This window comes from Miscanthus floridulus, chromosome 14 (assembly GCF_019320115.1).
Source record: "Miscanthus floridulus cultivar M001 chromosome 14, ASM1932011v1, whole genome shotgun sequence".
NCBI classification, from domain to species: Eukaryota; Viridiplantae; Streptophyta; class Magnoliopsida; order Poales; family Poaceae; genus Miscanthus; species Miscanthus floridulus.
In genome coordinates, this window is record NC_089593.1 from 13,485,322 (window position 1) to 13,492,264 (window position 6,943).

Below are 6,943 nucleotides of genomic sequence, written 5' to 3' on the forward strand. Positions count from 1 at the left end.
ATCTCATTGAGGTATACAATTTACATATAAAAATTGTCTTCATCTGACATCGTATTGAAGGGTTTTCTATTTTTTGAAATTTGAGTCTCATCACGCATGAAACAATTTGGTCGCGTGATGAGACTCAAATTTCAAAAAATAGAAAACCCTTCGATACGATGTCGGATGAAGATAATTTTTATATATAAATTGTAGACCTCGATGAGATCTACAACTTTGTAGTTTTGAGTTTTTTCATTTGAGGACAGTAAGATACTCGAAAAAATAATATAAAATTTCAGCACCATATTTTATCGCGTGATGAGACTCAAATTTCAAAAAATAGAAAACACTTCAATACGATGTTGGATGAAGATAATTTTTATATGTAAATTGTAGACCTCGATGAGATCTACAACTTTATAGTTTTGAGTTTTTTCATTTGAGGACGTTAAGATGCTCGAAAAAAATAATATAAAATTTCGGTGCTCCCGAAAATATCAAAAGTTACGTTCACCCGCAAAACCGCCCAGAAGGTTGAAAGTTGAACTTTTTCGAGAGTTGTAGGGCCAAAGTTGTCCGGTTTTGAAGTTCGAGGTTGAAATCCGAACTTTGCTGCAAGTTGGAGGGTGTAAATTGGACTTAACCCCTAGGAAAATGAGGCGTTTTTGTTGGCATCTGCTATGGGTGTGTGTGTGGAAGGAAAAAAACGATGACCAACCAACACCATTCAAGCTAGGGAAATCCGGCCCGAATCTATCTATTTGAAAATTTCCCAATGGAGAGAGGCGTGGCTCTAGATGCCGGACCATATTTCAAAGATGCATTTGATGATGGTGAGGTATAGAATATGGCGGTACCTACAAGACTTTTAAATCTAGTCACAGTCTTTTGTTTTGCTCTCGCTGCAATTAAGATAGAATGTTAGAAGTATAGAGTTTAGAGTTTCGATTCCAAATTCCTCCAAAATGAAAGATCCAAACGGCCCCTTAGATTCCTACTTGGTCATGTATCAAAGTCCACCTAGCACATATGTATCAATTATGCCGACTATGTAATAAATATAATTGCCGACGGTCTAAAGGTTTAAGCCATTCCAATTATTTTCCACACTCTTCATTAGTGAGTAATATGGACGGCGAGCCGTCGAATATGGACGAAATACCATGCTATCGTGGCCAGCTATCCAGGCACCTCGCACTTCCAAAAGAAATCTCTATTGCCTACTTTAATTTGTCTACTCAATCGTCTAGTATTTTCACATCTGAAAATAGTGGCTTGCCATTCAATTCCAATAAACAACCAGACAGTGACAGTGGTGGTAGGGGTGAAGAAGAAAATGGCATGTCATGGCTGGCCATTCATGTCATCTGAAACCTTCAAAATAGAATCTTCATTGTCTGTTCAATATTCTCATACCTAAAAATAGTGGTTTTAGAGATCCAATTCTGGTGAACCTCGTTCACACATTTTCTGAAACATGATTTGTTTTGGAAGTAAGGTTAAGAAACTATTAGCGTAGATAGCATGAGGTTACCTTGTATAACAAAACATTATATTTCTACTGTGATTTTAAAAGATTGTAAAAGATTTTAAGTGCACCTCTCTTCAAATCTCAATCCGCCATTCAAGATCAGCATAGTAAATGCCTTATTCTTTTCTCCCATTACCCTCTCACCAATCCCATTGCAACGCGCGTTTAATAGTAGTAAAAACGAGCTGCGACCAGTTAATGGACTTAGCTACCCAGCAGATCAGGCTAATCAGTGTCGGGCTCGAAGAGGCAACACAACCCCTCCGAACAAAATCCATTCTACCTCATTCAGAATTGACGGGGTTCTTGGCAGGCCTTAAGGAGGCTGTGAACTTTGGGATCTCTCGGATTTCCATACAAACGGACACTGTGTTGGTGAAGGCAGTAGTGGAGGGGGATGAATACTTCCTGTCAGAGATGGGGGGAGTGATAACTGAAATCAAGCATTTGATGCATGTCTTTAGATTTTTTTTCCTTGTATTATTAGTGTTTGCTCTCGAGTTTATAATAAGGTAGTGTATGCCATTGCCTCTATTGGTTTGTACAAGTCCTAGTGGGACTAAAATCACTTGGGATGATGTACCTCAGGGTGCTGAGGAGTTGGTGTCAACGATTCAGCTGAGACTGATGAGAAATGAAAAGCTTTGAAAGTTCAAAAAAAAAACTATCGCCACACACCCCTGGAAAAAAAGTTCATGCTACCTCATTGAACTATTGTCATAATTTGAATTTTTTTTGTCCTAACTCAAACAATGATATCTTAGTCCCTAAATTCTTAAAACATGGTTATTGATTCTATAAAGCAGATGCGAAGAAGCATATTTATTTTTTTTACCACAAAGACATGAGGTTTAACCAACTCATGTTTGGGTTTAGATATTTTATAAGGAATCTCTGTCCAAATATTGGTTTTTCAAAATATGGTAGAGTTTGGCGTTAATCTTGAGAAAAACCAAAGAATATAAACGCGAGACAAAACTACCTCTCTCAAGTCACACTAGCCACCAACCGCACAAGATGAAAAGTTAAATTTGTCATGGTTACTGGTATAGTGGTATGAGCACTTCCATGAATGAGCTGTTCCTATATGGATGTTTATTTAAGCAGAAGATACAATATTTCTTAATTTGGCAATTTTTTGTTCTAAACTGCAATCTAATGTTTGTTCTCTCCTACACGCTGCAAGCCCCATAAGCTATCCTTCAGCCGCTGCCCTATTTTTTATGCATATAATTATAAAAGAGAAAGAGGGGTTGGAGACCGGAGGTTGAAGATAAAGCCTCCTTCAATTTAATGTTCATATATCCTTCACTCGACATATAGCAACATGAGGTTTAACTTACACTTCTATGGATTTAGGTGTTTGTAAAAGTTTCTAACCAAATTTACCGCTTCCATCTCAAACTATGTCATTTTTCCTTTTTATTATACATTAAATATACACTATGTCTAAATAATAGTAAATAATATGGCTCCATTCGCTTTAGCTAAAGTAGTGTCTGCAAGCCTAGCACCAACAATGTATGGCTGCAGCAGCCGCTTCTTTAGCGTAGCCGAACAGACCATATGTGTTTAGAAAAGCTAAAACAATCTGTAATTAGAAAAAAATACGATTAAGATGATATAGTTTGATTATTTTTCATATTAATAAATGAGAAAAGCCAAAGAATAAGCAACATCACCATAAGTCACTCTACTAGTCACCAAACCGCACAAGACGACAAAGACCCGCACACACCTGAGCCGAGAGAGAGCCGCGTGGCCTCCTGCGAGTGGGCCCCGCGCCCTTCTAGAAATTTCCACCGCACTCCACTCCACCCACTCCCTACTTGACACCGCACCGGCACCGGCGTACGGCAGGCCGCAGCAAAAGCACGAGCAGTGGCAGAGCAGCGTCCGACGCAGCAAGCGTGCACGCAACAGACGACGCTCCAGCGGTAGACGCCAGCAGGTCCGGACGTCCGGTCAGCGGATCACCTTCCGCGCTCTGAGCTCGTCCCCACCACCCATGGCGTCCGCGCCTTCCGCCCCCGCCTCCGCCGCCGTCAAGGCCGCGGTCCTCCCCATCTCGGTCCAGCCGCCGTCCGCCAGTGGCAGTAGTGGCGCGACGCGCTGACGGTGCCGGCCGCCCTGCGCGCCCTGGGCGGGCGTGGCCGTGGCGCTGCGCTGGTGGCGTCCGCCGCGCTCGATGACCTGCGCCCGGCCATCGACGAGTACCCCGAGGGCATCCTGTCCGGGGAGTGGCATGGTAACTTCTCCCTCCTCAGCTACGCCGACCTCCGCGCCTAACTCGAGTCCCAGATCGCCTCCTCCGACCAGGTACGTCCGTCCACTCCACACCCGCCGACTTCTCTCCCCTTTTCCCTCTCTCCTCTCTGGGACGATTCGATATGAATTGGTTGTTCTTGGCTGGCAGATGAGCCCGGCGGCAAAGCTCGGGGACGTGATGTCGCGCCCCGTGCAGGTGGCCACGCCGGGGCAGCGGCTCGCGGAGGTCGATGCCTTCTTCGCCGCGCAGCAGTACTCGGGCCTGCCCGTGGTCGACGAGGATGGCAGGTGCGTTGGTGTGATCTCCAAGAAGGACAAGGCCAAGGCGCCTAATGGGGTCGGTTCACTAACTGCTCCTCCTTCTCCTTGTTGCCTGTCACTTTGTTATGCCTGTTAAGTGCTTAATTGGGATGTTCCTACAGATAGAGTCATAGAGTTATCAAATCATTAAAAATGGGGATGGAGAACCATACCAATCACTAATTGGAGGACCGCAATGTTTTTTTTTAAACCCAGGAAACTGCATGACCCGCATTTAGCACACTGTGGATCAATTTTGTAAATGAAAATGTTTTACACCCTTTCAGTGTGTTCTTTAAGCATATCCTCAATTGGCTCTTTTCAGGTTTAGTTTGGCCACATGTTCATCTCGATCGCTTGCTGTCATTCCCTTGCTCGATCATTCATTTAGTTAAAATAATTAGAATTTCGTTTTTAACATGTACAGTATGCTACTCTTAGTTGTACTTCCTCCATTTTAAATTGAAGTCGTTCATGTATCTAGACATAATAATGTATATCTTAAGTGCAGTAACAAACCTATATATATCTTAGAAATGCTAGAACGGGCTTACAATTTAAAACAGAGGGAGTAGTATAGTATGTAAGCATGACTGCTGAAATACAGCACTACTGTTAGGATCTGAACCCCTGATTTAGTTTCCACTCAGTTTGTTATAAAAAACAACCCTACTCAGTTATCTGTGTCACCTGTTGAGAGAATCTAGGCTGAACCAGAAAGGAATCCTTGGGGATATGATCAAATTCAAGACCAAGGGTTGTAGCATGTCTGATGCTTGCTGTGTCAGACATGCTAAAGTGAGCAACATACAGAAAAGATAAACAAGTGGTCCAATCCTAAAAATTAGAGCTTAGTGAAAATTTCTGGTCTCTAGTAGGATTAGCTTAAATGGGTATATTATGATTGTTCCTTCAACAAGAGACTTTGCAATGATTCGGTCAGTGGTTTTAGTGATATACTTTACAAATTAGCTTACCTTCTTCAAAAGTTGCTCAGTCCTGAAACATTTAAAGTATTTTCTAAAAAGCATAAATGTAAAGGTAATTTATATGTTAGCCCTGTTTGCAGTCAGATGCTCATAATCCAATTGAATTTTATTCTTAGTTTGTTTGATGCATTTTGGACTGAAGAGAGGCTTGGTACTGGCTGTTTCGTTCATCACATATTGTAACTTTCACCTAAACAATCTATAGTTTTGTTGATGATCATGCATAAGACACGAGAGCTCTCCCATTTGGAATAAATATTTTTTTTGTGGGGTTTAGCGCACTCAGTTCTTTGGCCGGTATCTATAGTTACATTTATAAACAGCTCAGCCCCAGGCCGTGTATGGGCCTAGTGGTTGAGAAACATTTCCTAGTGGGATAAATAAATATTTCTTTAATGAAACATGTGCTCAGAGCATGTTAAAGAAGATGCATCCATTTCCGATATCTTTGGTTTGCAAACTATCAACTAATTTTTCAAGCTTGTTGTCAAGATGCAGATGGAGTCAACTGTAGGTGAAGTGATGTCATCTCCTGCGATAACCCTGACGCCCCAGAAGACGGGTCTTGGGTAAACCTTTACTCCCCTCTACCCTAATAACACTTGAAGTCGTTACAACAACTTGCTAACAGGTTTCTGCTGGATATGATGAGCAGAGGCTGCAGCACTAATGCTTAAGGAGAAGGTTCACAGGATACCGGTTGTGAATGAACAGCAGCAAGTGATCGGTAAGGTTTTATTTCCAGATTGCTTGCTTTTTTTTTTGTACTAGGAGTACATCAATAAAGTCTATATCTAAATGGAGCAACGAAACTTTTCAGCAGTGCAGTTTTACTTAGCTGCCTTGAATAATACTGTTTTACGTTGTTATTAAGAGCCCTGTTTAGGGTTTGGACTTGGTAAACTTTTTAAAACACGCCCTTGACAAATTAACTGCAAGCTGTGAGTCTGTGACAATAAGGTTTCACTAAAGCAATCAAGATGCAATACAATGCTAGTGGTCTAGTTAACTTTAGGTGGAAGCTAAACATAGTTGATTTGGATTTAGGAACCTGTTATCCGGATTTTCACCCTGTTCGTTTGGGCTTGTTTGACTTATAAGCCGTACTTTTTCAGCCAACGAACAGTATTTTTCTCTCACACCAAATCAGCCAACAGTAATTTCAGCTATGGCTTATCAGCCAAACAAGCCCAAGGGAACAGGGCGTTTATTTTTTATTTTTTTATTTTTTTATTTTTGCTGAAAATATACCTAGTAGAAATTACCCACCCTGCTCCTGACACCCCTGGCTTTACTCCCTGCGAATTTTATGAGGACACATTTGCGGTACATAAACTAAGTACGTACTAGTTTCTTACTCTGATTCTGCAAATGATGCCCACATGATAACCTTTACCTTTCATGATGTTAACAGGAATTGTGACTCGCTCGGACGTATTCCAGGCACTTGAGGCCAACAACAACAAAACATGAGAGTGAGGTCCCCTGTTAGGCTTGTTCTTGCCAGATGTTGCCCTTTGTAAATATCAGTTGAACTAGTCAGGTACCCCACGCGTTGCCGCGGGCGCAAGCGAGAATAACAGTGGGCAGTCATAGTGTACCACTTCCATGCGCCTGTGTATCATAGTTTCTGTTGATTAAGATGTAAAAAAAATCATAAAACCTGAATTTGCATGTCATCCCATATATATGGTAGATAAGGAAAAAATATTGTGAGACATGTAAGATGAAAACTAATCAGGCAGGGCGCAGGCCTCGTGCGCATCGTCGCTGGTTCATCACAGCCAAGCCTGCTTCCAGCCCATGAGTGCCGATTTCGTCCAGGAGCCCAAGTGAGGCCCAAGCCCAACAAATGGTTGATGCCCATCCGGAG

General features: G+C 42.0%; 1 pseudogene; it reads left to right on the top strand.

Annotated features, from left to right (window-relative positions):
- The first annotated feature begins 3,315 nt into the window (after positions 1 to 3,315).
- On the top strand, positions 3,316 to 6,788 carry LOC136504467 (uncharacterized; annotated as a pseudogene).
- The last annotated feature ends 155 nt before the right edge of the window (positions 6,789 to 6,943 follow it).